Raw genomic sequence first — 19557 nt, forward strand, 5'->3', positions numbered from 1 at the left:
CTGAATCCAAAATGGACACGAGGATGCATTTTGTACTAGCAAATAGCACCTAGAGGCAGATTTAAGAGTCCCTAGCACCTCCTTGTGCCACATTAGCGTCATTTTTTTTACGCTAATGTGGCCCAACGAGGCCAAAATCGCTGCGCCAAATTTACAAAGTGGCACAATGCATTCACTCTGTCACTTTGTAGCCCGTTGCTCTACATTATGCCTGCGCCAGGCATTATTTATGTAAAGAGGGCGTTGCCCCATTGGGGGGGCGAAAAAAAGGTGCAAAGAAATCTAAGAGATTTTTTGCATCATTTTTTTCAGCACTTTTAACGCTTGCTCATAGCAGGCATTAAAAGGAGGAACACCATTGTTTACAATGGGTCTCAATGGGCTTTGCACGATTAGCGTCAAAAGTTTTGATGCTGATCCTGCATAGCTCCAAACTAACGTAAAAAATTCTGATGCTAGTTCCCTAACTAACACAATGGTGCCTTGTACCTTAGATATGGTGCACACCTGGTGGCCGTAGGGGGGTGCTAAGGGGCACCAGAAAAGTGGCGCTGTACTGAATGCAGCGCCACTTTTCTTAAATCAGGCCCTGAATGCAGCAGAATATGAATTGCAAGCACTCTTAATTATATGAGCAGGAGTAATTGCATTGTTAGCAGTAACTCCACATCAAAGAGTAACAGGGCATTGGTGAAATTACTTTGATTACTCTGGTGTAGTTAAAATTCAAAGCAGGCCCACTTGAGGGGTTGATTTGCGCAATATGAGTCAGTGCTACTGAAGATGTCCTCATCACTCCATCTATTAACTGTTGCAGTATACAACAGAGTTGTGTTGTTTTTTTAGTCATATGGTTGTAGGTTTCATGTAATTGAGTGAGCCCCAAACATTTAGTGATTTCATGCTGGACGCCCTACTTTGCATCCTTTGAGATAGAATTGAAAAGTTGTGAAAGCTGAGTTAATTACGAATAAATTTGCATTGATTAATAGCTAAGAATTTACATGAATTAGGCGAACGTTGAGAACATTGTGGGGGTCATTCTGACCCTGGCGACCGGTGACCGCCAGGGTCACCGACCACGGGAGCACCGCCAACAGGCTGGCGTTGCTCCCTCGAGCATTCTGACCGCGGCGGTTCAGCCGCGGTCAGAAATGGAAAGTCGGCGGTCTCCCGCCGACTTTCCGCTGCTCGGGAGAATCCTCCATGGCGGTGGAGCGCGCTCCGCCGCCATGGGGATTCTGACACCCCCTACCGCCATCCTGTTCCTGGCGGGTCTCCCGCCAGGAACAGGATGGCGGTAGGGGGTGCCGCGGGGCCCCCATAAGAGGGCCCCGCAAAGTATTTCAGTGTCTGCAAAGCAGACACTGAAATACGCGACGGGTGCAACTGCACCCGTCGCACCTTCCCACTACGCCGGCTCCATTCGGAGCCGGCGTCCTCGTGGGAAGGTAGATTTGCCCTGGGCTGGCGGGCGGCCTTTTGGCGGCCGCCCGCCAGCCCAGGGCAAATCTCAAAATACCCTCAGCGGTCTTGTGACCGCGGAGCGGTATTTTGTCGGGGGAACATTGGCGGGCGGCCTCCGCCGCCCGCCAATGTTAGAATCACCCCCTGTATGTCTTGGAAAATGTGCCCACTGGTGTGGCCACCATGACAGGTACGGCATTAATAAAGAGTTTGAACTTATATTCCAAATAAATGTGCATGTGTAGAAAAAAATGTATTAGTGGATCATAGTAACGTAATAGTACGATGTATTTGCTTAAATTTTAAGGCTTCGATTAATTATGAGATTTGGGCCTAGTCGACAGATCCTCATGTTAAGTTTTATGGTCTAAATAAATGTTCGTAAATGTTTTGTGAAAGCAGAGCATTAGTATTTGACCATTGTTCACACATCGCTGACCAAGTGATTTGTAAATGCCATGAACTTTCTTGTGAGAACTGTCTGCTGAAATGTCCCGTACTACGAATTGTTAGTAATGTATCCTTGATGCATGAGAAACTAATGTTCTCAGGACTCAACAACGGATGCACTGACTGCAGCTAGGATTGCAACTAAAAGGCTATCTGATGAAGCTGATGATGAGAACGGGAGAAGAGGAGCCAATCATTGACATGTGAAAGACTGTCTAGTTATATCATAGATTTAGAAATGAGAGTTTATTGGTTTCACCTGTGAACGCACAATACTCTGACCAATGACAGTCTGTGAAAATTCTTTATAGAGTTTTAACTTAGCCTGGCTGCACTCAGGAGTTCTAGTCCATTCTATCCCATTCTCTACCCCTTCCTGTTCGTGGAGCACAGCAGTTCCAGGTGTTCTTTTCCACATAGTTTTATCCTCATAGATTAATTGCATTAATGCTGATTTCTCAGCTTGATGACTTTTGTAGGTCAGTTCAGTTAACTTAAAGCCCAACTGTGGCTGAGCCAATCCCCTTCACTGTTCCTTGCGGACCAGACGGATGTCCAACTGATGAAGAAATCACAGCTTGCTGATTCATTGATTAGAGGTATAACAAGATGTTATTGTTTCTGTTATAGATTTTGTTCTTTTCATTTAGGTACCAATGGCTATTTTGATTGAACTCTAGTTAGATGTTTCCCAAATTAACTTTGAGTAAAATTACTTTTGCATTAAGCGCAAACATGCCATTTGAATTGGAGGGTTAGTTAGTAAGTCCCACGCAAATAAATGCAATTAACAAAGAATTCATCTTATTCACCTGTTGAATCTAGATGCGTGCCATTTCTGTTGTTCAGTTATTGGTGTTATTAATCTGCACTGTAACTCTCAAATTCCTAATTATTAATGTTGTAGTTAAATTGAGGTTCTTCCGCCGCTTTGGTCAGCATGTGTTGTTTGTATACGCTTACCATTTGGTTTTGAGACTAATTTTCCTGATATTAGAATTGTTAATCTAGGGAAATAAACATTCTAATTTTACTAAAAGGTGTGGTAATTCATGACTGAATGGGTCATGGTGTGTAAAGATTATTGACTCCTAAAGATTGATGGTGTTTTCTTCATTATATTGTTATATTGCTGTTGATGTTATGAGCCATGGTGGAATCACTCTAAGCATAGTCAAAAGGTCCATCTAACGTGTCCCCTTATAAATAAATGATAAAAGATCAAATAAAGCCAGACGCGCTTACAAGGTTAAGACCCCAGTGTAGACGAGGCATATGGACCATCTGCAAACAGGTCTACCAATGGTTTAGCCTTTAAAGACCAACAGGATCTACCCTATTTTTCTACCAAATTTTTGAATTTTAATTGTATTCATATTAATCACTAGATGGTTTGTGTTGTTTAGTGAGCCAACTGTTATTTGGTCTTTGAAAAAATGGGGTTTGGCTTATTATGACTAAATTGTCTGTAGACATTAAGAGGAAAAGCTAACGTGTTGCCAGGATGTTCGGAGGAAGAATTCCCTTTTAGAGGGGCCAGCAGATCTGCTCAGTATGGAATGAATAAGGTAGGAGAAATCAGTCAGCCTTGGTTTATGCCATTGTTAGCTTGTTTGTTTTGTACTGTCTACCATTGTCTAGGGGCCGGCATATCTTCCCGGTATAGATTGAATAGGGTAGGAGGCAGCACTCAGTCATTCTTTAGACCATTGTTAGTCCATGGTTGCTTTGTGATGGCGCTACCCTGGTCTAGGGGCCGGCAGATATGCTCAGTATAGAATGAGTAAGGTAGGAGGCAGCACTCACCCTTGCTTCAGACCATTGTTAGTCACTTTTTCCATAGTTCTAGCTCCACCGTCGTCTAGGTCTGCCGTTGCCTAAGTACTTGATTGTATCTCTGAAATAATGAGAGAAAGCTACTTTCAACCCCCCTTTTCAATAGCCTTGACTCCATGAGATTCCTGTGCATCTTGTGACAGGCACTGGACTGAACCACTAGGTAATATAAATGTTATCCAGATATTCTTAGGAGCCAGACAGCACAAGGCTGTTCTTCCTTTCACCATGCACATGGGCATCCTGAAACCTGCTTGTTTTATGGTAAAATGTCCGCCTCAGCTATCAGGCAATCACATGCTTTAACAACGGCATGGCAAATGGTTTGCCTCCCAATCAATGAGTGGAATCATACGAAAGTCCACCGGATTTGATTTTGCATCCTTTTTGTGATGAGATAAGCATCAGGCCATGTTATAGGCATTTACCCTGTAATTCAGTGGTTCCCATCCTTTTGACTTCCGTGGACTCCCACTTCATCATTATTGGAATCTGGGGACCCCCCACTGAATCATTACTGGAAGCCAGGGACCCCAATCTAAACATTGTTGATGACTTGAAATGCAAAACAATTTACAAAAACTACAGAAACAAGCATTCATCAAACACATATACAAATGATAACACATTTTATTTAATTTGCTAACTAATATACATTTTTACAAAAATATAAAAAAATCTATTTTTATAGAAAGGTTGGAGCTTTTTTAAATTAAATTCAAGTCACACATCATCCATACAATATTCTGTTTGATGCACCTGCACCGCTCCCACGAATCAATCTGAGGATACTAATTTAATTTTTAGCCACCAATTTCAAATTCCTTGACATTTACAATACATTTAAAAAAAAATACTTGCACATTTAGCCACTTTATTTATATTCACTTCATTAATCTGCTAATATTATTTAATTTTCTAAGCAGTCATGGGCCCCCAAGGAGGCTTTACGGACCCCCAGGGGTCCCTGGACCACAGGTTGGGAACCACTGCTGTAATTATTATGCCTCAGTAAAGAGAATGTAATAGGCCAGCCCTAATTTCAGCCCTGCAACAGTTGGTGTGCTAGGCAGCGTGCTTCTTTCTCCCGTCTGCCTGGCTTCTTCTGGGAGATACTGGGTGACCGCACTTGTGGATGCCCCTGCACTCTTGGAGTGCTACTTAACCAGAAAAAGAAATTCAAACATCCCCAAACTGAAGTGATGAATGACAACAATCATGTGACATTGGTGTCCACAGGTACACAGCACTGGCTGCACCAACAATGGCGACTAAAATACTATTTGTGAATTAGCTGAGGTGACTGTGATCATCCACTACATTAACCATAATGCATCTTGGAGAGAATTTGTGCTGGTATTCCAGGCAGTCTGCTCTCCTCCCCTTTTGATTGGCTCCTCCTTGGAGTAACTGGCTGCCGAGCTCCTGTGGGTGCACCTTTGCTCTGGGAGTGGTACTTAACCCAGTGGGGTAATGAAACCTGACGCCCCCGCAAAGTACATGGAGGGCCCCCCTCCAGATGCATCCAGGAGCTCTCAGCCAGGGTACTGTGCGGACGGGGGGGGGGGGGGCTGGAGCTCAGCCTCCTCCCCACCGCACAGTGAGGGCCTTTGTAACGCCACTGACTTAACTGGAAAAGATTATCGCATTTCAAAGTAACGATCCAGAATCACGAGTCGAGAGATACCCAGCCCTGTCTCCATCAACAGTGACGAACACTTCAATCATCTCTCCCTGCCCCCAGGGAACAGGCCACATGGGCAATGATTCACATTTCTAGCACCCACGACCCAAGAGGAGTTCAGTAACACCTCTCAGTCCAGCAGAACTAATGCAGCACTGGTCGCTATGTATTTATATACTTGTGGCCATTGTCCATTTCAGAAGTATGCAGGGGAACCATCTGAGCTTTCCCATCTGCCCTTTGTTATTGTGCGTCACTGGATACATTTTAACACAAAGCTACATCTATCCTATGGTGGCCTGGAAGTTCCCTGCATCCTTTCTTGCTCGTAGTTGGGTCTGACATAACCTGTCCCCACTCCCAGCAGTATGGAGGGCGGTAGATTCAGGATTCTATCAACTGAAAAGGACACAGACCAGAGTGAACGATTTAGGGAAATGCTTTTGCAGTGACTCTGGTGAAGTCGCACCTTCTTCGCGACACTCGTAGCCACGCCCTCAGGATAGTTTGCTCCAGCCACACAGCCCGACAAACGTGTAAGCAAGACCTCCTGGTACGGAGAGAGCAGGGCCTGGAGGAGGCACGAGCCGGGAGCCCCTCCTGACGTTCATGAAGTGACATCTTCACGCTAATGGTTTTTGGGTGGCCTTCCTGTGGTGTAGTGATCTCCGGAAAATTGTAAAGAGAACTTACCCACAAGCCATGAACCGCAAAGTGTTTGGTGACATTTAACTATTTTAATAGTAGAAATGTGGATAATTATAGTCTGAAAAATGCCTCTTTCTGTTTGAGCCTGTATATTTATGTGTGTGGTTCTTTTGGTGGTTTCTATAGCTTTTACGTGTCGCATTTTAGACGCGTCAAGACGCTTATTTCTTTATGCAGGGGTTACATTAAAAAAAGCCAATTCTAGCTTGGGAAAGCGGCAGAGCGCTCTGCGTGCCGTCCTTTCTCACATTGTGACTGTAGGCCGTGCACGGAGCTCTTTCCGTCTATCGCAGCTCAAGCGCGCCCTCTGCCGTCTAATTGTTTTAAGCGCATATTTCTTTAACCGTCTATAGCAGTGGTTTACTTTTGACTTCTGTTTTTTGACCCTTGGCTAAACATTGTGAAAGATTTGAAACGCAAAGCAATTCATAAAAAATACAGGAACAAGCATTCACCAAACATACACAAAAGAGAACACATTTTATTTAATTTGCAAACAAATATAAATACAAAACTTATTTTTAAAAATTTTAATAGGAAGGTTGCAGCTTTTCTAAATTTAATTGAAGCCACACATCATCCATACTTTTCACGCACCTGCACTGCTCCCATAAATCAATCTGAGGATACTAATTTAATTTTTAGCCTCCAATTTCGAATTCCTTGACATTTGCAGTACATTTGAAAAGTTTCAATTGTAAGTTTAGACATTTTATTGATATATACTTTATTAATCTGTTAATAGTTGTAAAATTTCTATGCAGTCACAGACCCCCTGAGGAGGCTTCACGGACCCCCAGGGGTCCCCGGACCACAGGTTGGGAACCACTGGTCTATAGACAATGCGTGGTTCCTCCTCTCGGACCCACCCTTACTCTTCCTTAATGAGCCACCATATCGGTATTTGTGTATTTTGTTTTTTAAATTGTGTAAATTCCATGAACAAAAGTTTCACTCTTTTTGTCAATTTGACTCACTCATTTCCACATGTTTTTCCTACCTGTCGCTTTCAAGCTACATGTCAACCCGTATTATTTACTTGTTTATTTTTTCTCTTATAAAATCCTGAACTCATAGCGACAAATGCTTTACAGAATCATTCCAAGGTAACAGAACATTATGATTGGACTTGAAATCTGCTCAAACAACGAACAAGGGTGCAGGAAGTCATTATGATGATAATTACGGCACTTAAGTCGGTTTGAGGACGGAGTAACTTAGGGCTAGATGTATCAAACATTTTTTCATTTGCAAGAGGTGCGAATCGCAAAATTCGGCGTTTGCAAATGCAAAAATGCCCTTCAAGATGTATGAAAGGCATTCATTATGCAATTTTAAAGAATCACAAATCGTGATTCTCCAGATAGGGAATTCCTATTTGCAATTTCCAATGCACATGTATCAAGCATTTCCTAAATGTGAATTGGGCATTTAGGAAATGCAATTACCACCAAATCCAATTTGGTGCTAAGCATGTGCAATTTTTAAAAATGCATTATAGATGCATTTTTTAAAATGACATGTAGCGCAATATTTTTTTGGAGTGCATCAGAGGGGTCCTTAGGCCCCCAGCATCCTGGGGTTTGAATTACCTAATTTGCGAATTCCTAACTGGAATTCGCAAATTTGGAAATGCAAAACCATTCGCACTTATGGGCCTAAATGCCTAAGGGCCCATAGGGATGAATGGAGTCCCATTTCCTAATTGAATTCGGTAATAGCGATTGTGAATTTTAAGAAATCGCTATTACCGACTTGCAATTTTCATACTTATCTTTTTGCATTTCTTAAAATTAGCTATTTAAGAAATGCAAACCGGGGGCTTGATACATCTGGCCCTTAGTCCATTAGGGCGGAGGAGCTTTTCCCCCTTGCCAGCAGCAGAAGCTGCAACCCTTTCAACAGGAAGGGATTATAAACTAGGTTTATAATCCCTTTGTGGTGAAAGGGGTGGGCATTGGGGATGACATCCACGGAGGGGAGTGCACAGAGTACTCCCCTCAGAGCGCATTTGTGTTTGGCCGGCTGTCTCTGGAGAGAGCCTGCACAGGCTCCCAGTCTGCCTGGGAGCGCCCTGGCTGGGGGCTCCCAGCCAATCCCGATGCTGCTCTGAACAGTGTCAGGATTGGCCGCAGGGCAGGCTGGGAGCATGTGCCTGCAGCTTGAGCGACGAGGGACAGATGAGCGGCGGCAACGGAGGAGGTACATTTTTTTTCTTTAAAAAAAAATATTTTTTATTAACTGTCCCCCTCCTACCCCACCTGATCTCCCCTTCCTTGCACGCCGGACCCGCCCCTTTAAATAGGAGCCAGACGCAACCAAGTAACTACATTCCTACCAAATTAAGGCGTCGTGTTATGCTGCACTTTGCACTTTCCCTTCAGTGTTTCAATCAGTGCTTAATTTGTTTAAAACAAAAGTGCCAGGACCCTCGTTGGGAGGCCACTTCTGCTTGCATCGCCTATGACCCCTGTCAGCGATGCCAATTACATCACACTCCTGCCAGTGCGACAATTCAGACTATTCCAAGCCCCCAAAGCTAGAAGGATGGCTTGGGTGACAGGTAGTAGTAATTTTAATGTATATTGAATTAATAAACAACTGTTGTGCTTGTCTCTTAATTAGACACAGGGCAACATGTGTCAGACTCTTCTAAGTTCCGGTGCCACCAATTAAGTCCCAGTGCCAGCACTGGAAGCCACCCGCTTAAATTTAGCACTGGATTTAATCAACACTATTATTCAGCGGAGCTTGATGTTTTTAACTTTTTCTCCTTTGTAAATTGTTGGTTACTTTCTGCAAATATTATGCTTCGCTATTTTATCTGGCGTGGTGTAGACCGGCTGCGCTTTTGTTAAGGTTTGAGTTAACAACAATAAATGATTCATCCATTCTGAGTGTGTGGATATTTATTTGCTTTGTCACAGCACCTTCACCTTTGAGCACTGCGTCATCATCACTCTCACCAATGTTTGTGTCTATTGAGGGGGAGACAATTTAATTACAATTGAAAAGGCCCCCGTGATTTATGTGTGTGATTTAAGTGTGAGATGGGGTCGGGTGGCACCACATACGCGGCAGAGACCTGCGATTGAATGAGACCCACAGAACCGCTCTGTTTCTAACAATGTATCCTGGTTCCAACTCAGGGCACAAAGTGTTTACATATACTAAACTGGTAGATGAGCATATGCTTGGGGTGCAGGGTTGTAGATGCCGACCTCTGCTTATTGTGCCAGAGTGGCCTGTTGTGAAATGATGTGAGAGGTCAGAGACAGGTTTTAATTCTCTCTAGAATTTGAAGTGGCTGTCAAGGGTTCTACGAGGACCCGAGTTCTCTAGCCTAGCAGTGTGACCCTGCAAGGAGCATCGCTTTTTAAAGCAGGGGGCAGTCGAGAGTTGGGTGCAGTGAAATACTTTAGAAATAGGTATTCAGTTTCTGTAAAGGAAGAGGGGCCCAGTACACATTACTGCCAAAGCTGGCCAGGGTAGTGACAGAAAACTGGTGGGATGCAAGTCCAAATATTTAAGTGGAAACTCTCAACTCAATGGCAGGCGCGACTGTAACTATATTTTAATAACCAGAATGACTTTGAAAGAATGTTGCATAAATATCAGGGGTAAGTTGCCTCCCATTCCAACATGGCTTCCTCTTGCAAACCTACAGTTCACAAAAACCATAAGACGTTAGGTGACCACTGGCAGAGCTTATGCGGCTACCCCCACCTCTCGCCACCTGTTTCCGAAAAGAATGGCTCATTTAAGGAAGAGGAACTTGTGTTTAGCTCCAGGCCTGGCTGATTAACAATAGTGATTTCTGATATACTAATCAGTGGGTCAGTTCAGCTAATAAGGCTGTGAAGGGAGCACCTGAAAAAGATGCACAGGTATACATAGATGGAGGTGTTACAGTACACAATGTACTTAATAAGGCTGTAAGCAGGCTTTATTACACAAGCATAGTAGTGCAGAGCTCCCTGGTGTTGGCCTACCCGTGGCCCATGCAAGGTCCCACTTCTCCTGTGCCTAGGGACTCTTGTAGTTTCCTTTTGTGTTGGGAACTCCTAAAAACTTTGCATGCAAGCAGAGCCTTTGCTTTGTTTTTTCTCCCGCATACTCTGAAACCATATCATGCTGGTTACTTGGCAATGTGGACACACAGGGGGTCATTCTGACCCCGGTGGTCAAGGACCGCCGGGGCCGGGGTCGGCGGGAGCACCGCCAACAGGCTGGCGGTGCTCCCCAGGGTATTCTGACCGCGGCAGTTCAGCCGCGGCCAGAAAGGGAAAACCGGCGGTCTCCCGCCGGTTTTCCGCTGCCCTGTAGAATCCTCCATGCGCCGCCATGGGGATTCTGATCCCCATACCGCCATCCTGTTCCTGGCGGCTTCGGCCGCCAGGAACAGGATGGCGGTATGGGGTGTCATGGGGCCCCTGGGGGCCCCTGCAGTGCCCATGCCAATGGCATGGGCACTCCAGGGGCCCCCGTAAGAGGGCCCCAACCTGAATTTGTGTCTGCTTAGCAGACACTGAAATTCGCGACGGGTGCTACTGCACCCGTCGCACATCCTCCACTCCGCCGGCTCCATTCGGAGCCGGCATCCTCATGGAGGGGTGTTTCCCACTGGGCTGGCGGGCGGCCTTTTGGCGGTCGCCCGCCAGCCCAGTGGGAAACCCAGAATACCCGCGGCGGTCTTTTGACCGCGCAGCGGTATTCCGGCGGTTCCCTCCAGGCGGGCGGCTCCCGCGGCCCGCCGGGGTCAGAATGACCCCCACAGTCTCCTAGATAATCTGCATGACAGTTGTGCACCCACAATTGTCGGGCTTAGGGGACAGTGTTAATATCAAAATCTAGGAGGAAGTGTGTCCCAGAGACAAGATTTGAAACAATATCTCAAAATACAGTCAATAAGAAAAGACTGACTCAAGAAGGAAGATCAAGATCAGAAGATTAGGTAAAAAAACACAAAGGTTTATTACAAATTCAAAAGTACATTACAGAAAATGGAAACATGCAAATACAGCAGTTATATCGGTGAAATGCATGAACGTTGTTTGCCCTGAAGGCTTTCAGATACAGAATAATGCAATAATGAGCACAAATCTGGAAGATATATTAAGTCTCGAGTGTGCAGCAAATCTAATGAAAATTGAACAGCATCACTTGAGGCTTGGGAGAAGAGCTTGCCTCAGCCCCAAATTCAGGGGTTTATATAGCCATTTTCAGAATAGGAAATCTTTGAAACTGCAAAGTCAGCATGGTGTGTACATGTTTCTAAAATCATAATTTGTACTTCTAAAATGTCACATAACCCTGCTATGTAAGCACTAGCCCACTGCATAAATATTGATTCCCCTTCTGACCTAGGGGGTTATTACAACTTTGGAAGAGGTGTTAATCTGTCCCAAATGTGACGGATATACCACCAGCCATATTACGAGTTCCATAGGATATAATGGACTCGTAATACAGCTGGTGGTATATCCGTCGCTTTACCGTCACTACATGGATTAACACCTCCTCCAAAGTTGTAATAACCCCCCTCTGGAGGTGTTAAAACAAACTAGTTACATACACAACAGAAAGCAATTGTGAATGGATGCAATACAGTGCTCAAGCAGAAAGATCCTTGTGGGTAGCTAAAGAATTCCTCCAGTGGCTTCTTCAAAAACAATGTGTCATACAAAACAAACGCCGCACATCCTGTTGCATGTAGTATCAAGCAAGAGCATAAACGGGAAATGAACATTGTTATGCGGCATCCATTTTAAACATTGGTGGCTTTGACACCTGCTCGAGGCCTAGTTTAAATCTAAGCCATAAAGGACATTAAAGTGCATCATGATGATTTTGTTTCAATTGCAATAAATACACACTTGTGAATGCAGATGTAGAGCAACCATTATTAATGCACAACTTGGTTAAAACACACAATAGCGTTCTCGGCAGCATTTTCTATGCGTACTTTGAGCTTTTTCTGTGGAATCCATGTTGCATTTTTATCCAAGCCAGTGATCATACACAAGTGATACTTGTGTCAAAACTGCTTGGGCACAGTGCAAGCCAAATTCTGGGAGCTTTGTGAGTTTATAATGTTTTTACTAGAAGTATAAGTTACTTATCCGGACAGTTGGCCACTTTCCACCTAATATGTCCTTCTTTCCACGTGTTCTTTACACCGAGCTGCATTTTATAAGGTTGCTTGCAAATTTCCCATTAAATCTTTCCTTTGTGTGCATCAATGTAGGGACTCTGTGCACTGCAAACAAGATCGTGTACGAATGTGCGAGCTTCCTGGGCAAGGGAGTGTTGTGCACGACCTACCAAAAACCCACAATGGGTACCACTAAGAATTTGCTTGGAAAACTGCACAAAATTATGCATTTTATTTTTATTTCACTGCATGTAATAATCACCTTTGAGACATTTGTTCTAATGTATCTGTTCTACACACTAAAGTTATCGTTCTACCACCCCAATGACAACATGCCTGATTTACTCCACTATCACGTGCATCCGTAGATACAGAAGTGCCTAGGCACAGAAGATTGTAGCTGTATGAAAAGTTACTTTGAGAAGTGTGATGTCCATGGTGACCAGTGCTTAATTTGTAAATAAAAAGGTGCCAGTGCTCAAAGCTCTCCTCTTAAGCGGCTGTTGCAATTAAAAGTGCGAGCACATAATACTGAGGCAGCGTAATCCTGAAGCCACATCGGGCCTCTTCAATCCATTTATAGGCGCTCCCTGCCCCTTCAGCTCACTCTTGCAGCTTCCTGCTTTTCCCCTTTCTGACGCTTTTTTGTTTTTCTATTCCTTCATCTTTTCCACATGTCTTTTGCTCGCAGTAAATGCTTGAGCCAGAAAACTAAGCGCCGGCCCCCAGAAATAAGTGTCGGTGCACAAATTAAGCACTGATGGTGACACTCCTTAAAGAGGCAGGGCGTGAAGTGAATTATGGGCACCCATGCTAACAAGCCAAGAGTGGTGAAAAGTGTCACACAGCATAAAGAAAGTTCCTTTATCATGGCTTTAGGGACAGAGCATCGAACGTGGTTTAGGAAGGCTTTACTGATACCAGATTGTCAAAATGTCCACAAAAGTTACATTTACATAAGGTGATGCCAAATTAAAATAGTTGATGTTTTTGATGCTTACCTTGAAATCCTGCCAAGGAGTGCCTCTCTCTGAGTTATGATGGACCACAAGTCATTGGCATTCTTCAAGTCAATGATACTGTTTGAGCTCGTGGTATTCACTTCTCTCCATTACAGACAATTGTCCCACCCGCCTTACGCAACAGCGAGATTGTGAGCTCACACCATGCACCAAAGACATCCCAGAGTACTTGAACATCAGGGCTGAGATATCACTTCATTCACAGGATGCCTGCATCTCTTACACTAATCAGCCTCTGTCTTCTTCCTCCCACCAGCATTGAACTCTTCTCTCCTCTCCACTCTCTGAACATCATGATCCCAACGTGTGCTGCTGAGGCATAGCTTGAGGTCAAAACCCCCCAACATCTTCTGTGCTCAACGGGGAAGTATATATAGGTTAGCTCCTCCCTCTAAAGGCATTTGTGAAAATATATCGTAGTCTGCAGTGAACATTTTGGTAGATACAATGGGCCTGATTACGACTTCGGTGGAGAGAGTTAATCCGTCCCAAATGCGACGGATATCCTGCCCGCCCTAATACGAGTTCCATAGGATATTATGGACTCGTAATGCGGCGGGTGGGATATCCGTCACATTTGGGACGGATTAACCCTCTCCGCCGAAGTCGTTATCAGGCCCAATATGTTTGCTGCCACTCAAACGCTAGAGAATCTTGCAAGCTTATTTTGAGGATAACATTACGTATTCACAGTATTCACTGAAATGGAGCATTGGGGTAGTCATGTACTGCATAGAAGCGGTCGTGAACACAAGCGCTGTGCTTTCACTAGAGACCCCTGTGCATGCCTGTGCACCCAGGCCCTCTGCCTTCAAGGGAGTTGTTCTCATCCTGTTTGTGTTTCCAGCAGAAGCAGGGGTAGTGCATTTGTGTGAGTAAATAAAAAAAGAGGCGGTAAATAAGGGCGCGGGTACTATTCTATATGTGAAAAGTTCATTGTTTTCTGATGTACAAGCAATCCTCCATCATGCATAGGATGCTCATAGCTACATAATTGTGTTTCCTGCTGCAGGAGTAAATTGTCTGGGGACAGACCCTAAAGTATTACGGGCAGATTTATGAAAAGTGGTGCTGCACCTAGTGCAGTGCCACTTTTTTTGCGCCCCTTAGCGTCCCCCTAACACCACATGTGTGCACCAGATTTAACATATGGTGCACCATGGCGGTAGTCACAGAACTAGTTTCAAAATGTTTGATGCTAGTTTGGTGCTTTGCAGGATTAACATAAAAAATGTTTTAGCTAATCCTGCAAAGCACCCAGAGGCCTCTTGGAAAACATGGGAGCCTCGTTTTAACGCCTACTCTGAGCAGGCATTAAATATGCCAGTAACAATTATGCAAAGAAATCTCTTAGATTTCTTTGTGCCATTTTTTAGGCCCCCTAACAGCGGAACGCCCCCCTTACATACATTATGCCTGGCGCAGGCATGATGTGGCGCAAGGGGTTACAAAGTGACCCAATGCATGCAACGCGCCACTTTGTAAATATAGTGTAACGTTTTTGGCCATCTAATGCCTTATTGACGTAAAAAAAAACAAATGATGTTAATCTGTTCTTAGATGGCGCTAGGCCCTCTTAATCTAGGAGCTTCCGTTCTAAATCGTAACTGAAAGGCAAGACATTTTATGCAACATATTTGGGAAAATGCTCTTGAAAATGCATTGATTAACTCAACTTTTCCAGTCGTTTGTGTTGGGTGTTGTCCTTCCAGTGGCTAATCTTATGTGCCACAACTCATGTTTATGTACTCCCTGGGCTATTCATAAAGTCAAATTACACTTGTGTGCAATTTACACCTGTAAATTTACACTTTTGGGTAACTTTACTACTTATAGCTATTCACGCAATCTGAGTATAAAGCTACTCAGAAGTGTAGACTCGCACAACTCAACCCCCCTGGAAAAGGGAGTGGAGCCTAACTTACAAGTCTAAGCACTGAATTTGCTTTTTTTTTTTTACGCAAATTCGGCGCAAAACTAACTCATATTTATATTTTGACGTTAGACACGTCTAATGTGAAAATATTGGAGTCTGCACCATTTTTTAAATGTGTGAGCCTACCTTGCGTCAATGAGGTGCAATGTAGACATTCCCATCTACAAAATGGTGCTAACCCCATAGCCCCATATTTATCCTCCGATGCTAAAATGACCTACAGGTGGGAGGAGGGGCTAAATAATTGTGCAGAGCTTGCTTTGCACCATTATTTAATGCCTGGGTCAGACCAGGTGTTAGGGGACCTGTGTTAATGGGTTCACAGGTGCCCTCTCCAAGCCCCAGGAACCCCGCCACCCACACCAGAGGGACATCAGAGGATGGGGGACCCCATCCCAGGTACGTAGGGTAATTATTGGTAAATATATATATTTTTTTAAGTGCCATCGGGGGCCCTGACTTGGGGCCCCCCGCATGGCACAGGGTGCAGTGGCCATGCCCAGGGGACACTGATGCCCTGTGCTGGCCATTGGGGTGGCGGGCATGACTCCTGTCTTTTCTAAGACAGGAGTCATGTGGTATGGATGGTTTTGCGTCAGAAAATGACGCTAGGCTGGTTAGAGGCATTTTCTTTGTCTCTAATGAGCCTAACCTCATTTTTTGGTGCAAAATCCTCTTCTCTCATACCGCCACCACCACCCGGCTAATGTCCTTTTTTTACGCTAGCCTACCCTTTGCACCGGCTTGTGCCATTCCATAAATATGGTGCCCGGCTGGCGCTCAGGAATAACGCAAACCGGTGCTAAACTATTTGATGCAAAACTGCATTAGTGCATTTTTGCATCAAAAAGAATAAATATGCCCCTAAGTTACTACTAAAAACAGTAGCATGTCTAACACCACATATGGCAAACCTCTGGAAGTGCAACACCCCCTGGAAAATAATGGAGGCAGAAACTTGTACTTATACCCCATGCAAATATTTGTAATTTAAATTAAATTATTTAAAACACTCAGAAATATAACCATATAGAACTTAAAGTTAAATGTAACAATACATTTGATTAAATATAAGTAAATTACTTCAAGTTAATTGTAAGCATAACGTTTAATCAATAATTAATGCATGATAAAAATATTTGTTACTTTAGGTGGGACCTTATTGAGAAAATAATTTTAATATAATTTAATATAATTAAAAAACAATGTTTAATTCAACTGAAGTTAATATTGCTGTAGCAATTTCCATTTCATACTTTGTTTAAATTAAATATTTTAAAGTAATTTACAGTAATATTTAACATAAAGATATTGTTTTTACAAACTTTTTCCAAGTTGAAAAATCCTTTTTTACTTTTCCTCATATTTTACCACGCAGCGATCTCTGCCACCGAGTTGGAACTCTCCCTATGGTAGAGAATAGGGAACTTTTCACTATACTTTACGATTGGAGATCTCCATCTGACTACCGGGATCATTCTGTGGTAAAATATAGGTAAGGCCTCCTCCGAAAAGGATGACAAGGAGACATTACTGGGAACCCAAAGCAACCCTGGAAAATGTTGAAAGACCAGCCGCCATAGGGTGCATAGCAAGTGAGCCTGACCACTACAAACGACTACAAAGAACATTTGGGGACAAAATGGCAAAACTGTGCATGCTACAACATATTTTTCATTATATATTCAATTGTATTAGTTTTTAAATCAATGTAAATGATGACCTTACAGTGCACCGGAATATGGCAGTCTTTATTGGGGTTCTACAATGATTTCCTCACCATCACCCACTATTTTTCCCCCTGTCTCTCCATAGCCCCTCTGATACATGTATTTCATTTGTTTTCTAGCATAGCATAGGGTGTTGGAGCACTTTACATAACACACATACAGAGACAATTAATCATACCTGTGTAAATCAGTGTATAGAAAATATTAGATTAGACAAAGGGGACCACGGGGTGTAGGATTCACATGTCATCCTTACTGGTAGGCATTTTAGTCTGAGGAAGCATAAACAGAGGATTCAGATCGTAACACAGTATTTAGGGTCACTTTTATTAATAACAATTTATTACTACCCAGACAAACCTTTTAAATCAAATTTGGAATCAAATTGTTAGTGGGGAAAACATAACTTTCAGTTTGCATGCAGCTCTTTGATGGCGGTTCATAGCTCACTGTGCTGCATTATGACTGAAACTTATGAACTTCACAGTAACAGAAGGAGCTCGGTGACAAAAACAGTATCCCACCAGTGAGTATTGCACATAAAATACTAGTCTGTGTTCTGTGTTATACGTGTTCTTTGCAGCAGGCATATTAACTCTCTGCGCTGACTTAGATGAGTCAAAACTGTCACTAGAAAAAAAACCTGATCCCTCTCCTGCAGGTACAATAATCACCATAATTATCTTGGCACTTCTGTTGTTGCCTGATAACTGCTGGATGTACAAGAAACTCTGCAGTGCTTTTAAAACTGCTGCACTGCAACAAAACCGGCCCTAGTTACAAAAGTGGCTCCTACCCCTCCAGCCTCCCAGGGAAAAACCTGATGCCCGGCACGGCCAGTCTGGCCTTGCCCATAGGCATAGTTGATGAGGATGGATTAGTATGGAGATTACCTCAGGCCTTGCGGGGATTGCAGATTAATTTATGTAAATTTGTTCCAAGAAGTCAAATTACACCACAGTTATATTTTGTACAAGTCTTTATTTTATACTAACCTAGACCATAAGAAATGTCAGGTAAAAATAAGTAAACCCGTAGCACAGGCGAATGTTAGGAATGAAAACAGGCTATAAATACCCAACATATTACTAGGGGTCCGAGGAATATTCTGCTGCATTCACGAAATTGGTGGAATTTTGACGACTCTGATACTCCTGTGTAGTTCTAGTCAAATTATGCCAGTCGCCACATGGTGGATTTTTTTCTTGCAAACAACTCCAGAATGGTAAGTTGCCAAGTGACATTTGTCAAACCCAGGTGTGATTTCCTGTCGCTAGGAAGGCATCTGATGAGATTTTAAAAATATGGACAGTCATGACCGTTTGCAGTCAGAAGGCTGCAGCACGAGTAGAAGATCTACTCAACCAGCCGCAAAATTCACTCAAGTAGCTGTGCCCTTGGGCGTACCACGTGGTGGAGTTTGCGCTGATTTTTCAGCGTGGAATTTGCTACCAGTGCTAAATCACAGCATGGACAGTGCAACATACCTAGTTCCGTCCATTGATTGACATCTGCAGACTCCTAGGGAGTTTTTGTGTAACTGCAGAGTTCTGCAGAGTCAAATTCCATGAGTTCCACCCACACCTACTTAATACTTAGGAGCAACAAAAACCTGTTTATGATTTTCTGCAGCTCTGCTACAAATTCAAATCATTAAGGGCCAGATGTAGCAAAGGGTTTTACCCGTTCTGTGTCTATTGAAAAATGATTTTGTACATATGGCCCTAAATCCTTTCAGATCTTTCCTTGGGTCAGCTATGGTGGGTGCGCTCTTTATAGAGTCAGTGTTTAGCGTTCATAGGAAGGATGCTCGGCTAACCTACATAAGCATCTGTTACAAAGTGCCCCCAAGGGGTAGGGGTTATTTGTTGCACCTGCTAAAATCTGATACCCCAGTTCAGCGATAAAAAGCACCTATTACAAGTGTTCTGCTTTCGAGTGGGTATAATTACGATTTTGATGCTATGTGTACAGAATTTGCATGTCCCGGTGTTTACCCAGCAGTTTCTCCTGGTACAGCAGTCATTTTATTCCCATGGAAAATTGTGACGCACTTGAAATTCCGACCCCCGCTCAAACAGGTGTTTGCACAGGGACCTTTAATTATCGAGATGCTCATAATTAAGGCCATAGCTTCAGTTGGAATAAAATGTCCCCCAATGAGCTACCAAATGAGAAGGTTTTGACGTACTCTTTAAGAAATGTATTTTACACCGCCTTCACCGGAATTAAGGTGTCTGTTTAAAAGATGATATTTGCATGAGGTAATGAGAAAGACGGTCCATCGGCTGGATAGATGCAAGATTCCATTGCACGTTGACAAAATATTGCTGAATACAGAAAAAGACAACAATTCATAGGGTTAACCCATATTCAAATATCCTATATCAAGTCAAAACATCATGAATGAACAAAAACAATTGCCACCATTTTATATTACCCTGCCAGGGAGCAAAGGTCACAGATCATAGGCTCATAAACGGTGGTAATTCGCAACACCTGTTCCACATTGAACACTGAGGCCACGATTTACAAAGACTGTGTATCATGTTTGTGTTACTTATTGGACA

At 43.4% G+C, this 19557-nt stretch overlaps 1 protein-coding gene across 2 annotated transcripts in view; it reads left to right on the forward strand.

The window, feature by feature from the left end:
- The window catches only part of B4GALT2 (beta-1,4-galactosyltransferase 2), a 625157-nt gene that overhangs the window by 595541 nt on the left and 10059 nt on the right, over positions 1 to 19557 (forward strand). The window lies entirely within an intron of this gene.

This window comes from Pleurodeles waltl, chromosome 4_2, assembly GCF_031143425.1.
Source record: "Pleurodeles waltl isolate 20211129_DDA chromosome 4_2, aPleWal1.hap1.20221129, whole genome shotgun sequence".
In the NCBI taxonomy this organism is placed as follows: domain Eukaryota; kingdom Metazoa; phylum Chordata; class Amphibia; order Caudata; family Salamandridae; genus Pleurodeles; species Pleurodeles waltl.